This window comes from Thamnophis sirtalis, unplaced genomic scaffold (assembly GCF_051295495.1).
Source record: "Thamnophis sirtalis isolate CommonGarterSnake01/CBP01778 unplaced genomic scaffold, rThaSir2_p1.2 scaffold_2, whole genome shotgun sequence".
In the NCBI taxonomy this organism is placed as follows: Eukaryota; Metazoa; Chordata; class Lepidosauria; order Squamata; family Natricidae; genus Thamnophis; species Thamnophis sirtalis.
Window position 1 is genome coordinate 149,267,651 of NW_028261382.1, and position 19,663 is coordinate 149,287,313.

The window sequence follows — 19,663 nt, forward strand, 5'->3', positions numbered from 1 at the left end:
AGATATTTCCCTGGGAGCTGCAGAATGGAATCATTTACCGCTTCAAGGAATTCCCTCCTTGTCCTACTCTTGTGTCCTGGGATTCACCCTTCAGGTCAGATGGCAAGGGACTACTATGCTTTCCTTCCAACCTCCTGTCATTCAGAGAAGTGACATTTCTGTTGTCCTTCACAATCAGCCATGATATCTTTGTTTGTCCTTGATGCAAAATGAAATATAAGGATAGGAACAGGGTGCTCTTGGGGCACTGCTATTTCTGTTCTGCTTTTCAGTGGGGAAGAGAGAATGGTGAATTGTCTAGCCCTCATCTATCCAAGCCCAAAACAGCAACGACTCAGGCAGAAGTGCTTTAGAGGGTAAGAGGGAAGAAACTGGAATTGGGGTAAAAGAGGTCCCAGTTGTTTGAAGGAAAATGAAATTACTAGAATGGGAAGTACCTGATGGAGATTGTTAACATTCAGAAGAAAGAGAAAATCAGATCTTTTGATTACTGTTGATCAATGAACAGAAAAAAGTTCTTCCTTTGCACCTCCATTATCAATCTGTATCTGCTTTATAGCATCCCCTTTATAGCATCAAATCTACACTTCTGCCATCTAAAAGCCATAGCTAAATTATTCCTGGATGAACTACCAGAAACCATGAATCATCTTATCAACTCAGGATGCTTCCCCTCATCTCCAAAACCCAATACCCTCTTCTGTGATAAATGATAGGCCTCTCAGCTATAATTCTCCATGTTTAGGATAATATAAAATTATGTGTCATTCATATTATAGGGACATAGGCACTCTCTATTAATAGAAATTAATGCTGCCAGATTGTACTTGGATTGCCTCTGACAGATGAAGCCAAGCAAAAGGCTGGGAGGAGCAATTTGATTCACAATAAATAGATACCAAGATTTATGATCAAAATAGAACATCTTAATGATTTACCATAGCAATGAAACCAATAGGCTGGTGTTTCAATCTGATATCCACAAATTTGTATAATCCTCAGGGTAAAACAATTTAATGTGCTGTCTCTTTTATAGTTACAAAAGGCCTTTCATATGATCAATTATACATAAGAGTATAATAAATGTAACTTTCTTCATACTAATCACATCTAACTTAAATTCTCTTGTTGGTCTTTGGAGTGTATGTAGCATTCCCCATAAAGTTTTTAGTCTCTGCTCTTAGCAAAAGTTAATATGCCCAGAACTTCGAGATAAATCATTCGTACAAAGGTCTTTATGCCCACACCACTATTCATACAATTAAGGACTGCCTCCTTCTGTGAACGACCCTTACTTCACACAATAAGCTTGCTCTTTTTTAGTCAACAGCAGTAAACCTTAGTTTTGCTGAAAGGGCATAATTTGACAGTAAGCCTCTTCTATGGGACAAAATCCAGTTCCACGGGTGGCAACCATCTTGTTTCAAATATCCCAGGTTCTAGAACAGTGTCCCAAAGATGCTCACCTGGCACATTTCTTTTGTTTCTTTTTGATGCTATCTTTTTATTTTCTCAAGCTGTTTAATCCTCCATAGTGGGCAAAAGTACTCCAGGTGGGAGATGAGAAGGAAAAGTAACCTGGCGGTATGAGATGAGTTATTAAAATAATTTGTTGAATGTTTAACAATGTATATAGATAAGAGATCAAGCTTCTTAGAATCTAAGAATATATTTCATGCATTGTTATTTAAATGTTGGTTTTATTTTTTTAAAAAATTAGCATTTTAAAAAGTTATTTATATAAAGACTAATCCATGAAACTTTTGTATTCTGTGGGAATGTCTCAGAGGTAACTATGTATAGAATATCAGCATAAATTGCTCAAAATGCTTGATTGCACAAAGACCATTTTTTTGCAATCAATAGATGATGAATTCTAGATTGTGCTGTAACTAGCAAGCCATTGTGTAATGTTCTTGGTGAGTTTTGAACTATAACAGAAATATAGGGATGGATCAGTGGTGAAATTCAATTTTTTTTACTACTGGTTCTGTGGGTGTGGCTTGGTGGGCATGGCAGGGGAAGGATACTGCAACATTTCCATTCCCACCAGGGACGTACAGTCAGGGGAGGCAAAGCCTCACCACTGTCATCATGAAAAGAAAAAAAATTAAAAGGAAAAAGGCTGAAGTAGTTGCTGCCAGAGTCACAGTGGATGACTTTGCTTAGTGCTTAACTGCAGGAGGAGGCGAGAGAACCACATGCCTCCTTTAGTCTATCTTTATGATCACTTGAGCAGAGTTAAGCAAGGGTTAAAAGGTGAAAAATTCCTTATGCAAAGGAGGCACGTGGTTCTCTCACCTCCTCCTGCAGAGGGCGCTTTTTTAGAGGCTTTTTTTAAACAGTTAAGCAGAGTCATCCACATGGTGACACTAGCAGCAACTAGCCCAGCCTGGCTTCATCAGCTCTTGCCTTTTTGTTTTTACATTTTCACATTTTCATCATGGCAGACAAGAGGAGAGTTGAAATCCTCTGTGACACAGCTGGAAAAGGTATGTGGGTTCTGGTGTCAGCCTCTGCTTTGCTGCTGCTTCGGCTGCCATTGAAATGGGGAGGGGGGCATGGTATTTGGGAGGGGACTAACTGTTGTGCTGGAGGAAGATTCTGGAGTTTGAACTGTCCACCTTACGGTGCATGCGGAGGAGGGTTCCCGCCAAGGCCAACGGCACCGGCATTCCATCCTGGTGATGCCTTTCGAAGTTATCTCACACCTGACACTTGGGAGAATTATGATTGGACTGTACATGGGATGCCAAGGGGAGGGGAATGAATTATACAATATATTATTCGCTTTCGCACCTAAATAATCAGACTTCGCTTTGCTTCGCTTCTGTTCATTTATAATTAGTAAAAGTACACTTGATTTCTATCAATGGAGTCTTGTGGTCTTCTTTCCTGATTATCCAATGAAGAAGTGCTGACACCTGGGTCGGAGGGAGGGGGGAGGAGGGAGGAATTCAAAATTATTGTAATTTGTAAGTAATTTTTTATTGTATGTAATGTGCGTGTGTGTGTGTTTGTTTCTTTACTTCACTCAAACAAACTCTCAATTTGAGAGAGAGTTTGTTTGAGAAGAGAGGAAAGGGGGAGAGGCAGGGAGGGCAGCTTGTTTGAGAAGAGAGGAGCAGCCCACCAGCAGAGGTGGGTCTTTTACCCGCCTATGCTGGCGGGCTGGCGCTTTCTTTCTTTTGCCACGCCCCTTGCACCCGCATCCAGCTCGCTGGAGCTCGCCACGCCAGGGGAGGAATGGGCTGGGTGGGCTGGCAGAGAGAGGCGCAGGCTGTCAGGACAAGCACCGCAGCAGCACCCAGTCCGGTGCGGAGCGCTCGCCTCATGACGGCACATGGGAGAAGTTCTGGCAGATGGGACGGAGCAAGCTGGAGAGGGGTGTGGGGCTTACAGGGCTGTCCAGAGAGGTGAGCTTCCTGGAGGCTGGTTTCCCACAGCCCACGCCCTCCCCTCCAGCTGAGCGACAACGCCGAGCTCTTTGCCACCAGCTCTTTGCCCACCATAAACACAAGATGCTTGGCGGACACAGAGGTGGGGGTGCTGCTTCTCACCGCTGCCGCACTCTGCCGCCTTGCCCCTCACCTCCTCCGTCTCCCCTCTGTGTCCGCCAGGCATCTCATGTTTATGGCGGACATAAATGCAAGACGCCTGTCAGACACAGTGGTGTGGATGGAGGAGGCGGGGGGGGTGAGGTGGCAGCCGGCGAAGAAAGGGGAGAGGGGAGCAGGATGGGGCTCCCAGTGGGGAGGAGAGGGCTGCACCTCTCTTCTCAAACAAGGGTGCCCTCCCTGCCTCTGCCCCTTCCCTCTCTTCTCAAACAAACTCTCTCTCTCAAACTGAGAGAGAGTTTGTTTGAGTGAAGGGAAGAAAGAGACACACACACAAATTACAATAAAACATTACTTACAAATTACAATAACTTTGAATTCCTCCCCCCTGCTCCCTCCCTCTGCTCTGACCCACATACCTTCCAGCTGCATCAAAAATGCAAGATTTGGTCTAGCCAGGGCCAGGCAGGCTAGGATAGATGCTGCTAGAGTCACCACGAGAGAATCATGTGCCTCATTTTCATAAGAATTTTTTTTGCTTTTTAACCCTTGCTTAACTCTGAAAAATTCCTTATGCAAAGGAGGCCCATAGTTCTCTAGCTTCCCCCTACAGTTAACACTAAGCAGACTCAAAGTCACTGTGACTTGGAGTCTGGCAGCAACTACCTTGGCCTTTTTAATTATTTTTAAAAAATCTTTCCTTTTCTTCCTGAGACTGGTGAGGACCTGCCTCCCCTGACTCCAGTGACTGCATGTCCCTGAGAAGGACGAACCAATCCATTCATAATATCTTGCAGCAACAAACAAGGAAATGCATGTTGTTTTTCCTTCTTCCTTCCTTTTTGAGCTTACCTGGAAGGCAGGCAAAGTGGCCTCTGCAGGGGAAGAGTCTACAGAAACTTGCCACTCCACTATAGTGTCTCCCCACCCCACAATACTTGAACACCAACTCAACTCTCCAAGCTCCCTACATAATAGGTTCAAAATAAAAAGAAATAGATATCAGAAAATTGTTCTAATTGTAAAAGCTGTTCAACAATGGGACACATTACCTCAGGAAGTGTTTAAAAATAGGCAGTCTGTTGTAGTATTCAATTCCTATATTGAGCAGGATTTGAGATTAGATGATCTCCAAAGTTCCTTCCAACCCTTACATTTCATGAAACTATCAAACTTCAAATAATTGTCTATATCAGTTCAGTGTAAGACAAATTCTGGGACTATTATACCAGTGGTTGCTAATCCCAACTCAAACCACAGTATTCCAACCTAACACACAACAAGCACTATTGGTGTACTATAATTAAGGTGACCATTTTTTTTCATTTTATTAAGCATTTATAGGCCGCCCTTTTCCCTGAGGGGACTTAGGGCGGCTTACAATAATAGGGGAGGGGAGTGCAGGACAAAACACAAAAAGAAAATGTGAATAAAAATAATTAGCAATAAAAAACCCAACATTCATTCAACATTCGGGAGGGGCGAGAGTAAAGTCTTATCCCCAGGCCTGACGGGATAGCCAGATCTTGAGGGCTGTGCGGAAGGCCTGGACGGTGGTGAGGGTGCGGATCTCCACGGGGAGATTGTTCCATAGCGTCGGAGCTGCAACTGAGAAGGCTCTCCTCCACGTAGTCGCCAGTTGGCACTGACTGGCGGATGGAATTCGGAGGAGGCCTACTCTATGCGATCTGATGGGACGGAGGGAGGAAATCGGCAGAAGGCGGTCTCTCAAATAGCCAGATCCACTACCATGGAGCGCTTTATAGATGGTAAGAAGGACCTTGAAGTGCACCCGGAGACCAACAGGTAGCCAGCGCAGCTCACGGAGGATCGGTGTTATGTGGGTGAAGCGAGGTGCGCCCACAATCACTCGCGTGGCTGCATTTTGGACTAGCTGAAGTCGCCGGATGCTCTTCAAAGGCAGCCCTATGTAGAGCACATTGCAGTATTCCAGCCTAGAGATCACAAGGGCTCGAGTGACTGTTGTGAGGGCCTCCCGGTTCAGGTAGGGCCGCAACTGGCACACCAGGCGAACCTGGGCAAATGCCCCCCTGGTCACAGCTGATAAGTGGTGGTCAAAACTCAGCTGTGGGTCCAGGAGGACTCCCAAGTTGCGGACCCTGTCTTAGGGGTATAAATTTTGACCCCCCAGCCTGAGCGATGGAACGTCAGCCAAATTGTTGGGAGGAAAACACAACAGCCACTCGGTCTTCTCCGGGTTGAGTACCAGTTTGTTAGCTCTCATCCAGTCTTTAACAGCCTCAAGACCCCGGTTCATCACGTCCACCGCTTCATTGAGTTGGCATGGGGCGGACAGATACAACTGTGTATCGTCCGCGTATTGATGGTATTTTATCCCGTGCCTCCGAATGATCTCGCCCAGCGGTTTCATGTATATGTTAAACCTCAGGGGGGATAAGACCGAACCCTGCGGCACCCCACAAGTTAGGGGCCTCAGGGACGATCTCTGCCCCCCCACCGACACCGACTGTGACCTGTCCGAGAGGTAGGAGGAGAACCACTGCAAAACAGTGCCGCCCACCCCCACCTCCCGCAGTCGTCGCAGAAGGATACCATGGTCGATGGTATCGAAAGCCGCTGAGAGGTCAAGGAGAACCAGGATGGACGCGTGGCCTCCATCTCTGGCTCTCCAGAGATCATCGGTCAATGCGACCAAAGCGGTTTCTGTGCTGTAACCGGGCCTGAAGCCTGACTGGAAGGGGTCAAGATAGTTAGCTTCCTCCAAGGTATGCTGAAGCTGGAAGGCCACCACCTTCTCAACAACCTTCCCCACAAAGGGGAGGTTGGAGACTGGACGGTAGTTATTAAGAACAGCTGGATCCAAGGACGGTTTCTTCAGGAGGGGTCTCACCACCGCCGTCTTAAGCGCGGTGGGGAAGTGCCCCTCCCGAAGAGAGGCGGTAACAACCGCCTGGATCCAGCCTCGTGTCACCTCACTGCTGTTGGCAACCAGCCAGGAGGGACACGGGTCCAGTATACAGGTGGAGGCACTCACAGCTCGCATAGCCTTGTCCACATCCCCGGAGGCAACATCCTGAAACTCAACCCAGAGATGGTCTGCCAAGTCATTCCCTTGTGTCTCGGCTGGATCTGCGGGGGTGGAGTCCAGGTCCGACCGAAACCGAGCAACTTTGTCCACCAAGAACTGAACATACTCCTCAGCCCTACCCTGTAAGGGGTCCCCCGTCTCCCTCCTATTTAGGAGGGAGCGGGTTATCCTAAACAGGGCGGCTGGGCGGGACTCGGCGGACGCTACCAAGGTGGCAATGTGTGTTCTCTTAGCTGTTCTTAATGCCCGGATGTACTCCTTGGTGCATGCTGTCAAAAGTGCTCGGTTCGGTTCGGACCTATCGGATCTCCACTGGTGCTCTAGGCGTCTCCTCCGGCGCTTTATCTCCCGGAGCTCCTCAGTGAACCAAGGAGGCCTCCGTGAGCCGCTGACCCGGAGGGGCCGTAGTGGCGCAATCCGGTCCAGAGACTCTGACGCTGCCGAGTGCCAGGCAGCAGCAAGAGTCTCCGCCGAACTGTGGGCGAGAGTATCAGGAATAACCCCAAGCTCCGTCTGGAACCTTACAGGGTCCATAAGTCGCCTGGGGCGGAACCACCTGGTCGGTTCCTCCTCCCTACGGTGGGGGTTTGGCCTCTGGAAGTCTAGCCTCAGTAGGCAGTGGTCTGACCACGACAGGGGTATGATCTCATTACCCCTCAGACCAAGATCATAACTCCACTGCTCCGAGAGGAATACGAGGTCGAGTGTGTGACCCGCTGAGTGAGTCGGGCCTCGAATTATCTGGGTCAAGCCCATGGCTGTCATGGAAGCCATGAACTCCTGCGCTCCATCCGAGCGTTCACCGAGCGAAGGCAAGTTAAAGTCCCCCAGAACCATAAGCCTGGGGAACTCAACTGCCAGCTCGGCTACTGACTCGAGGAGCGAGGGGAGGGCTGCTGCAACGCAGTTGGGAGGCAGGTACGTTAGCAGCAGACCCACTTGACCCTTGAGGTCCAGCTTCACCAGTAGGGTCTCACATCCGACAAGCTCCGGAGCAGGGATCCTACGAGGTACTAAAGACTCCCGGACTACAATAGCCACACCGCCACCCCTTCCCTGGGCTCTCGGCTGGTGAAGCACCTGAAATCTGTCTGGGCACATCTCTACGAGGGGGACTCCTCCCTCCGTGCCCAGCCATGTCTCAGTAATACATGCCAGGTCTGCCCCCTCGTCTAAAATTAAGTCCCGGATGAGGGGAGCCTTATGAACAACAGACCTGGCATTTAGCGACACCAGCCTGAGACCAGGGTCCTGATTGCTCGCGCCATCTGACCTCGGAGTGGGACTCATAGGGCCGGAAGGAGGGATCTCTGTGATGTAGCGAGCCCTCCTTCCCCGGTAATGGCCAGCCCTAAAGCCCCCACCGTATCTGCCCCTCCCTGTTATGACCGCAATGCTCCGACCCTCTCCCGTAGCCGTAGTTCCCCCAACCACCCCGGTGACTCCCGCATTCCCCGGCAGGTCCTCCGAATCAAACATACTCAGGCACTCACACAAACAATCCCCACGCTCTAGTTAAAACACAAAAAATTCAACAACAATAATAATAAAAGTGGGTCATTCACACTATCACATACAATCCCATACACTCAACATACCAATTAAAAATTTGCGCGGGCACACAAAGTCTGTACTTGGCTTATGTTGACTGCCAAAGCCAGCAGAGAGTCCGGTATACTGCGAGATGGTGTCTTCTGGCACCTTGAGGAAAGCTGACCAGACGTCCCGCTTTTGGCAGGACAGTCACGATTTTTAATAATTTGTCCTGTGTCCCGCAGCGTGTTCAAAAAGTCCCGATTTTCCAAAAGAAAGAAAACAATTTTAAAAAGGACGCCGTTAAAGAAAAGTTTTTATTTCTCTGAAGTGTTGTTCCCGATGTGGCCTTTAGAGGGCAGTGGTTTCCCTCTCTCCGCTTGGCTCCAATGAGGGGTGAAGCTCCCTCCCTTCCTGTGTGGGCGCGCGCCAATGCGTGCCGTTTTTCTGCAGGGAGAGCGAGGGCTTTCTGGTGGCACGGCGAGGAGGAGGCTTGGTCCCGGGCCAAGCGGCTCAGCCATCAGAAGGTTTTTTTTTCCCGCTTCTCTTGAGCGCCGTTCTCCCTGCAGCCATTTCTCCCTCTTTCTCCTTTTTGTCCTTTCTCTTTCTTCCCCCCAAAAAGAGACTGAGGGGGAGAAGGAGATGTGGGGGAGACGGTGGGATCACTGCTTTCTGAGCTTGGTGCAGCAAGGATCCCCCACCCCACACCTCCTCTTTCAGAAAGAGGAGGTGTGGGGGAGACGGTGGGATCGCTGCTTTCTGAGCTTGGTGCAGCAAGGATCCCACTATCCTCCTATTTTATTTTTCTTTATGTACACTGAAAGCATATTCACCAAAGACAAATTCCTTGTGTGTCCAATCACACTTGGCTAATAAACTATTCTACTCTACTCTACTCTACTCTACTCTACTCTACTCTACTCTACTCTACTCTACTCTACTCTACTCTACTCATTTCTATTTCAATTCTAACAAGGAGTTTAGCTTCTCTCTCTTGAAAATGTAAGCTAGCATAAGGCATTATAATGCAAGCTAGCCTTAACTTTCAAACAGTTCATTTAGTGACCAAAGTCATTCAAATGGCATTGAAAAAAGTGACTGATGACCATTTTCACACTTAGCGACCGTTGCAGCATCCTCATGGTCATGTGATCAAAATTTTGATGTTTGGCAACAGATTCGTATTTATGATGGTTTCAGTGTCCTGGGGTCATGTAATCCCCTTTTGTGACCTTTTGACAAAATATAAAATTTGTAATCAAGCCCCCCCCCCCCCCCCCCCGGTCAATGATGTCCCTCTTTACCAATCTGAAAATCTGGTCACCTTAACTATAATTGACTCACTTTTTAAATAGACAGAGCTGTACAGTTTGAAAGATGTTTCCTTAAAGTCTGGCACCTTTTTTAAAATAGGCTGTCATGAAAGGAAAAATGAGCAAGAACATTATAATCTGTTTCGACCATTGTGCTGAGAGAGACATCTGGTAGGCCACTTGGAAGTCAGCCAACTATGAAGACTTCAATTAAAATAATGAACACTTTCTCAGGAGTAGCACCCAACTCATTAAAGAAAGCCCCCAAGTGAGTTCTCATGTCATCCACAGAATACCACTAGAGAAAATAAAGAGACTAGTGAGGGCAGAAGAAAAGAAGCAAACAAAAGAGAATAAATGAATAACAATGTTTTTCAGATGTCCTAGGAAGATTTGGACTGAGTAAGAATAGCATTTTAACATACTGATTGCAGAATAAAACCAGTGCATGAAGTGTGCAGAACCAGTCCTGTAAATGCTTCAGTGTTTATATCATGGCCTGTTAGAACTTTTCCTCATATTGACAGAGAAATCTGTGAGTTGTGATCATACATTTGGAGGCCCTCAGACTAGGGATAGCTTATCAAATCCCCAAATACTTCTAACTCAACATCTTATAAAGTTGCCACCAGGCCAATCCACCAATCCATCAGTTTTTGATAACTTCAGGACTTCGTCTTTGCATAACAGTAAAGAAATACTGCCATGTATTCCCACATCTATATACATGCACACAATTTAGTATTGCTTTCCAAAAGAAAAGAAAAGGAATATTCAAATCAATAAAACATTGTAGTGACAACCACTCTGTTCTCTTGTTGAGTGAGAAAGATGAATTTATCTGGATCATGTATTTTTAGAAATAGTTATTACTAGAGACTGTCCAAAGCCTAGTTTTTAGTTCTCAGATGGGATGAGTGACTAAATTGCAATTAAATCGTTAGTAGAATGCAGTCTACAAGTCTTGTGGGGCACATGGCATCAGATAACTGTAACAGCATCTCCGCATGGACGGCCTCGTCCATTTCTCATAATAATGTTCAGAAAAGTTAGACAGAGAACATTATTCTCTACAGACCATTTAGAATGACAAATACAAGCAAAGCTCTAACATTTCTGTGAGTGCTTAATAAAATACTGTGCTGAACCTTGCCATCCTAATTTGGACCTCTGGTCATCTAGTAATGGGGTTTAAATTAGAGGCACGGCATTGCAGAATGAGTTGCTGATCAGCCAGCACAGAAGCTTCTTCTCAAGCCCATTTAGAGTTTGGAATGGCAATTGGTTCCTGACATTGTGAGGTCATTACAATGGCCAAATTATTTTAGTGCAGCTCTTTCGAGACCTTGTTATGATGCTAGGATGAGATAATATTAAAGTGGTAAAATGATTTCTATGCATGGCTTAAAGTGCCACTATAGGGCTCTTAGGGTAAAACTACAATGTAAGATTACAATCTGAAGTGCAAGCACAACACAAGTCTATGGAGATTAGACTCAGTTATGTTGTCAAAACAAAATGAAAAAAATGTCAATGCAAGTTATACCATTAAAGTCTAGACTTAAACCTGGGAAAGCTCTGCATTAAAACTGACACATTACCTTTAAATCACACTTTCTGCTTCAATATCGCGGTATGCACCCACTGAGCAATTGGCTCAATTGTTTCACCCCACTGAGGTGCTGAGATGTGCCTGAGAGGATTTTTCTAACTACATCAACTGAATAACCTAAATAAAGCAGATTTTAAGAACGTTTATGTTAATGTTACTGCCCCTGGATTAGATATTAGCTCATTCCTCAGTATATTCTGCTCAGAATAGATGTTCCTTCTTTTCCAAGGATCACAAAACTAATTAGTACAATCATTTTCACACAGGAGCATTCTGGGGGCAAAGAGTCAAAAATATGTCAGTTGAAATTGCAAGATCCCCAAAATACGATTGATTAAATTCTGGATATTGGAGAGTTAACCTTATAATAAAAATAGTGGCAAACATACTCTAGCTTACATTTCAAGGCTTCAAGGCAGAAGTGGGTTCCTACCAGTTCAGACCGGTTCAGCCGAGTAGGGAGTAACTCAGGCGGCCATGCCCCTGAACTGGTTCTATCGCCGGCTCCGTAGGATCTTGTTTTTTGCGTCTGCACATGCTCAGAAGCAATTTTTATTACTGTATATGCGCACGTAGCGCACATCAAGTGCTCGTACAAAGAGCATGCACGGCCAAAGCACGTCTCTGAGTGAACCGACAGTAACAGAAGCCAGAAGCCACCCCTGCTTCAAGGGTAGGTAGGGCCATTCCATTTCCGTATCCTGCCTTTATTAGGACTTATCTTGTGGCGATACGGGCGGCAAAATGTGCGCATTTTTCCGCTCTTATTGCGTCCACGGAATCTCGCCCAGCTGCCCTGTTTAGGATAACCCGTTCCCTCCTGAATGGGGGGAAAACGGGGGATGCCTTGCAGGGTCGAGCTGAGGAGTTTGTTCAGTTTCTGTCAGACAAAATCGCTCAGATTCGGACAGACCTGGACTCCATTTGGACAGAACCAGCCGAGATGGAGGGAGGGTCTTGTTCAGACTTTCTGGAATGAGTTCCAGCTTGTCACCCCTGATGAAGTGGACAAGGCCATGGGAGCGATGAGTGCCTCCACCTGTTTACTGGATCCGTGCCCCTCCTGGCTGGTCTTGACCAGCAGAGAGGTAACACGAGGCTGGCTCCAGAGAATTATGAACACCTCCTTGATAGAGGGATCCTTTCCACGGCCTCTTAAGGAGGAGGTGGTGAGACCCCTCCTCAAGAAGCTCTCTCTGGACCCAGCTATTTTTAAAAACTATCACCCAGTCTCCAACCTCCCCTTCTTAGAGAAGGTTGTTGAGAAGGTGGTGGCCCTCCAACTCCGACGGACCTTGGATGAAGCAGATTATCTAGACCCTTTTCAGTCTGATTTCAGGCCTGGATACTCCACCGAAACTGCTTTGGTCGCACTGACCGATGATCTCTGGCGGGCCAGGGACAGAGGGCATTCCTCTTTCCTTGTGCTCCTTGACCTCTCAGTGGCCTTCGATACCATCGACCATGGTATCCTTCTGCGACGGCTGGAAGAGGTGGGAGTGGGAGGCACTGTCTTACGGTGGTTCTCCTCTTACCTCTCCGACAGGTCGCAGTCGGTGTTGGTCGGAGGACAGAGGTCGACTCCTAGGCCCCTCAATTATAGGGTGCCGCAGGGGTCGGTCCTGTCCACCCTCCTATTTAACATCTACATGAAGCCACTGGGTGAGATCATCCACCAGCACGGGATCAAATACCACCAGTATGCGGATGATACTCAGTTGTATCTGTCCGCCCCATGCCAACTCAGTGAAGCGGTGGAAGTGATGTGCCAGTGCCTGGAAGCTGTTAGGGTCTGGATGGGAGTGAACAAACTTGCACTCAATCCTGACAAGACCGAATGGCTGTGGATGTTGCCCCCTAAGGACAGTCCATCCAGTCTGTCCTTAACCCTGGGGGGAGAAAAATTGCCCCCCTCAGAGAGGGTTCACAATTTGGGGGTCCTCCTGGATTCGCAGCTGACCTTGGAACACCACCTGTCGGCTGTGACCAGGGGGGCCTTTGCCCAGGTTCGCCTGGTGCACCAATTGCGGCCCTATTTGGACCGGGAGGCACTTCAGACAGTCACTCATGCTCTTGTCATCTCAAGACTGGATTACTGTAATGCGCTCTACTTGGGGCTGCCCCTGAAAAGTGTTTGGAGACTGCAATTAGTCCATAATGCAGCCGCGTGAGCAATTCTGAGTGTGCCAAGGTACACCCATATCACACCTATCCTCCACGAGCTGCACTGGCTGCCCATTGGTCTCTGAGCACGATTCAAGGTGCTGATCGTCACCTTTAAAGCCTACATGGCCTAGGACCCAGGTATCTGCGAGACCGTCTTCTGCCACATACCTCCCTCAGACCAATAAGATCGCACAGGATGGGCCTTCTCCGGGTGCCATCAGAGGGACAATGCCAGCTGGCGACGCCTAGGAGTAGGGCCTTCTCTGTTGCTGCTCCGGCCCTGTGGAATGAGCTGCCCCTTGAGATCCGGGCCCTACCCACTCTCATGGCCTTTCGCAAAGCCATTAAAACCTGGCTTTTCTGGCAGGCTTGGGGCTGTTGACCCCTTGATTGAGGTCCAGCCCCCTCCTGATTGGGTGTTTGTTGTGTTTCCCTTTTAAACCTTGTTGTGTCCAATTGTTTTTAATAATTCTTTTTAATCTTTTTTTCATTTCTGTAAGCTGCCCGGAGTCCTCCGGGATTGGGCGGCATAGAAATTTAATAAATGAAATGAAATGAAATGAAATATCCATTTCCACAACTGGATTTCTAATCTGGCAAATTAGTGTTCTGTATTTTAACATTAAGGTTACATAGAAAAAAATCTAAATCAAACCCAGGATGGTTTTAAACTTTATGAAACTGAGTGGTGCCTTCTATTTAAAAGCATACCAAGCTTACAGCCGAGCTATACACCTTCAAAAATGAGCATTTTTTTATCCTTTGTTTCCTGGATAGCAAGATTGCTATACAAGACTTCATATTCATATAAGCAGTATAGGAACTTCCTGGTATCAAAGAAACCTTTCCTTCTCAAATAATTCTGATCTGAGTTTAAGAAAGAAAAGAGAGAAGGGAAGAGAAGGGAAGAAAAGGAAACGTTTGACCATCTCATTGGAAGAAAAATGGAAGACTCATCTACTAGTTCAGTACTTTTTTTTTCCAAGGAAGGACCACCTCTAGCTAGACTTTATTCCAGCTAGTGTTCCTCCCATGATGAATCCACTCTAGAGGAATGGCCAAAGTTTGCTTCTAGCAACATCTACTTCAGAATTCTTTTTCATTGCTATTCAACATTTGGTTGTAATATTAATAATAATTATGCAGTTTCCCCTTAATATTACATTTTAGAGGCTGCAATTTTCGGCCAACACCTGAAAATCATTCTCCTGACTTTTCTAATGTTTCCTGAGGATGCTCAAGGCCACCCCTTGTATGATATGAGCTTTTCATAGTATCATCTGTAGGGGAATGGATGACAGCAGGAATTGACTGGTGTAGAAAGTCCTTTGAAGTGATGTCACTAATACAGGATGATGAATAAATTGAGTTCCATTTTAGACAGCAAAGTGTGCTAGGCTGGCATTGGAGACCCCCTAACTTTCTTTCAACCTTTGAAATATCTTTTGCCTTATTTTCCAAACCTTTCTGAAAGGATAACAGCAGGATCTAACTCCTGAATCCATCTCAAAGTAATGCATTAAATCACCATCACTATGAACATATAGCTGTCTTTCTGATAAGGTTATGTGTATGAAAGACAAGCCTATAAAGTGATTCATTCTTATCAAGAGCTCCATATATGCTCCGGTGTGCTCACAAAAGTCGGATACGAATAGGTTTTCCATTTTTATTTTTCAAAGTAGGAGTAGGACCATATACATGAAAGGAATTGTAGGAAGATTTGCTTCTTTTGTTGAAACAGAAGGTGCCATTCTTTTTAGATGGGAAAGCCTGATGTGGTTTCAGCCCATAAAAAAGGCAAGTAAAATCAGATTTTATGGATTGCTGTGCTGTACATTAACCTTGTTTTTCTGGTTGGTTGTTATAAAACAAATGTATTACTTTGAGTTTAGGCTTAGATTATTACAAGATGGATTCAAAGGAATGTTGGAGAAAAGTGCACATTTAAAATGAAAATGAAAATCTTAAATAAAATTTCATTTATTTTTTTACCAAATGACTATTTGGATATTCTAAACAGTTTTTCTTTGTGTTATTTTTATTGTTACTGCTATTATTGTGTCTGTTCCTGTAGAAAGGCTTGATGATAGAAGGATATAATTGTGGAAATGTGTTAAATGCCATGTATATGTAAGAATTACCTACAAAACTCCAGATTACAACTAGGTGGCTGCAAAGAGTTAGCAGAACATTGTAACTCAGATATCCAAAGTGTTACTTAGGTATATACAGTATTATCTGTAACACTGCTTATATCAGATTGAACCTGTGTGTGATGAAACATTAATTAGAATAAAGAGTTATTCTTGAAAACACCACAGTTTCACCTGTGAATGATTTGTCATAAGGGTAGTATAAGTTAAGCACTGTTCGGTAATGTACCAAATTTAGCCTCAGAGATGTAATCATCTTTATTAATTGTCTATTGTAGCAGAGCCTGATAGAGATAACACCATTCTGCAGAGTACTGATAACTAATCTTCCTAATCTCTGCAGTTCCTGAAAATTTTATATAAAATATAGCTGAAGACCCTTCAGCTAGTGGACAATCCCCTTTATAATGTGGTGATCAACAGAGAGCTTGCTTGAATTCAGAATCTAGAACTTTGACAGCATTGAAACACTGATAGGCCAGGCTACTAATGTCTCAGGTTTATGTTTTCCAGTTTTGATTGAAAACTGCCTTAAGCCCTTCAGAGTAGATGGTGTCCTGTTGTGGCCCAGCAGGAGCCGTTGGAGCTGCCACCAGACTCCGACAGCTATGGGTCGGCTCTGGAAGATGTGGAGGACCGTGGACAGGGTTCCGACTCTGAGCAGGGCGCAGAGAGGCTGGTTGGCCACCAGGAGGCGCCTGAGGCCTGGAGCAGCGGTGAGAGTCAAAGGGAGCATGCTCCCGACATCATGCATTGGAGCAGTGGGGAGGAGACAAGGGAGTTGGTCCTGGATGCCCGGCAACGGAGAGCTAATAGGCGTAAAGAACAGTTACGCATTTACAGGAGATAATTGACTCAGCTGGTGGTAATTAGGCTCCTCTCAAGACTATAAAAGGAATGATTTTCCACACGCTCGTCGCAGGAATCAACGTATTTACTAGAGCTGGAGAAGCTATCGTGGCTAGCTTGGCAGGCTGGATTGCTGCCAAGGTTAGTCTGTGCTGGATTGCTGCCAAGGTCTAGTCTGTGTGTTAATAAATCCTTGAAGTATCTTTGTCTCGGCGTGCTTTGGTGTATGAAGGGGGGGTCAGAACAGTGTCCTATGCTTTGTTCCATTCCAGCAACAACCCCAGCTCTGATTGGTTGTAGCACCTGACATGCCCCGCCCCTCCAACACTCCAGCAGCCATTTTGTCCTCAGCTGCCAGGCTGCTATCTTTTTTGCTGATTTGCAACTGTCCAATGCTTCCCCCCCCCTTTACTTCTTGTGCAGGTCCAATACGATCCATTAAGTCAATGAACTATCCTTGAGCCTAGATGCTCATACTCCCTTCAGCCCCCTTTACACCTCCCAAAAGGCACTTTGGGGGTTTCTGCCCAGACCAGCTGGAGCAAGTTCCCTTTGCCTCTCCAACTCTGCTCATAACACCACAAATCTTCATTTTCTCTTCCTTTAATTTTTTAACATTTTTAAATTACAATCTAAGAATATTACTACTTGATTTTTATGAAGCTGAACTACCAGTACTTCCTTGCTACAAAGTTTCCATGGATGTGGGAACACAGAAACAATGTGTTCCTATAATGGCAAGAAGGAACAACCCTGAGGAACAGAAAGAAGACCTAGATCAAGACAACAATCAGATAAAAGAAATCTGAGTCCAGGCCAGAACTGTAACCTAAGAACATATCTCAGACAAAACCCTCCTTAGTTCTCATGAAGATTCTGTTACTGAGGCAATGGCAAGCCACTTCTGAAAAACCTTGCCAAGAAAACAGCAAGGTTTTGTCCAGGCAACCTTCAACCTTCAAGAATCAGAACAATTTATAGGTTACTCCGTGAAAAGTGATATTAACATGCATGACTTCCATTTTCTAGTGTGGAAGAGCAGACAGTTCCCTAATATTTTAATTATTGCAGGATCAGTGCTATAATATTATCCCAAGAGGAAAAAAGAAAAGATCTGAGCATTGAAAGAAATAATGTGGGAAGGAAAAAGGGAAGACATTCCCGCATGCAAGCAAAGGCACAGGGACTAAATGAGAAGGGAATCCTCCCCCCCCCCCCCACACACAAAGAATGATACTTGGAGACCAGACCACAGAGAAGCAGCCAATCAAGAGCACCTTTTCTGCAAAGTTGGTATAGGCAAATTATAGGGTGGAATTGTCCAAAAGGCACTGCCTAGAAATCGTGGGAGTTGAAGTCTGAACACACCTGAATGGCACCAAGCTGGCTAAGACTATTGTCTTTATGATACCTTTCCTATGTTTCCAGACAGAACTGAAAAGCAATACAGGAAGCACAGTGAGAACCAATAGGTTGGGGGCGAGGAGACATTTTAATAGGTTTATGTTTTCCCAACTGGTTTAGAAATAATCAGTACAGAGGCCTTAAATTTATTTCTTTGCTGAAATTCCTTCTCTCCTGCTTGTCTGTAAAGCAGTGTATGGAACATAACTCCTAATAACAAAAGCCCTAATACTGTAAAATTCAAACTGATATGTTCAAATCAAAGGGGCAGGAATTAGAGCATTAAAGAGCTTTGAATCTGAGAACATTTCCTGAGGTAAAGCTTCACTTTCTGAGAACCAGGTAGGAAGGGATGCATACAGATCTTCTAAGCAGGCAAGCAGGCAGGTAGGCAGGACACTCTTAAAAGAGAATTTGACAACTAGACAGATTATTTGGGTATTAAAAGTTTCTTTACCATGTGGAATGGGAAAAAGGAATGATTACCCTTAAGATTAGTTGTTCTGTTTGCTTCACCTAACTAAAACAAATGAAACAGGATATTGGTATCAATACCCCCTGTGGGGAGGTAAATGAGTAATGAATTTCATGTCTCTGTTTTGGGAGATTGTGTACAAGGCCTACATGACACAGGAAAGGGGTCTACATGATACAGGAAGGCCAGGTATTTGGGGATGATCGATAAGTTGGTTAAGAGTATAAAAGACTGTAAACAACTGCCCTTTGGGGTTCAGATTTTGCTTGACTGATCGCTCCTGAACCTTTGCACAAATAAACCTCTCCCTCTGACAAAGAGCTGGTCTTGTCTCATTTTCTGCTACACTCTGATGCCACTAATCTCACTTCAGGAAAAATGGGGACTTGTAGTCAATAATCTGAATGCCATAACTTTCAATCCTATTCCAAAAACTTGAGCTCTGGAGAGAAAGAGGCACCAACAGGCGACCAAAGTGTGGGGAGAGGAAATTCTTTCTAACATGCTAAGAGCGGGAGCACAGTGTGGAAGAAGATGGGGAGTAAAAAATGAACAGTGATAAAAGATTAAGCAATACTCCCATTACCCTTTTGTTCATAATTTTGTCCACTTTAACAACTTAGGTTAACAGAAGAGTAGCAATCTTTTCAAAATGGCTCCAGAAAAGGCTTAATTATTTGTCCCCTTCCAAATCCTTCATTTGGCCCTGCAAAATCTTCTTTGAGCTTTTAAAAAGTTAATGGTAAAATACATCCCAAAGCCTGTGTTGCTCAGGTCTAAATATTCACTGTAATTGAAAATGTTTACGACAAGTGCGGAAGCAGCATTTAATACCAAACAGGCCTGTGAGTATAGCTCCCCATGCACCACTTAGAAAATGGACCCTGATACATCTCTTTATCATTTTACTTAAGGCATTGTTAATGTGGAATATGCATGTCTCCAAAGGAAAGGAGTGCTTCTCCAAAAGTAGTTCTGCTTAATGCTAAATATTGATCTTTGTGGAGGTGTCTCGTGCCAAACAGCTCATATAGTCTTCCTTGAAGCCCTGAGAAAGCAAGTTGCATTTGCTTTTGGCAAGTTATGGACCCACACAATTTAAACAGTGCTAATAAGAAGCAAATCCTAATAAATAATCTACATCGACCATTTTTGGATTTAGTACACTTTTAGTGATATTGAACCAAGTACTTAGAATTCAAAAAGAAGAGCTATGTAAGGGCCTCCAAAAGTTGAAAACTGCACAACTCAATTTTGGGGGGAAAATTGTTACTTTGTTCTGCCTGTGTTATTATATTTTCTACCCCTTTTATTTTTATCTATAACTACAGTCCTATAGTAGTATAGATTAGGGTGTCATCTAAACCAGTTTTGAATTCAGAGAATGACATCCAGAAGGAAAGGCAATGGGTTGAACTTTAGCAGGGCCTGCTCCCCATTACACCTTTGAATAGACCCTTTGAATTCTTCTTGGGAAGATCAAGAACTTCTTCTGAGTGGGGTGGATGAGATGGATGTAGTAGTCCAA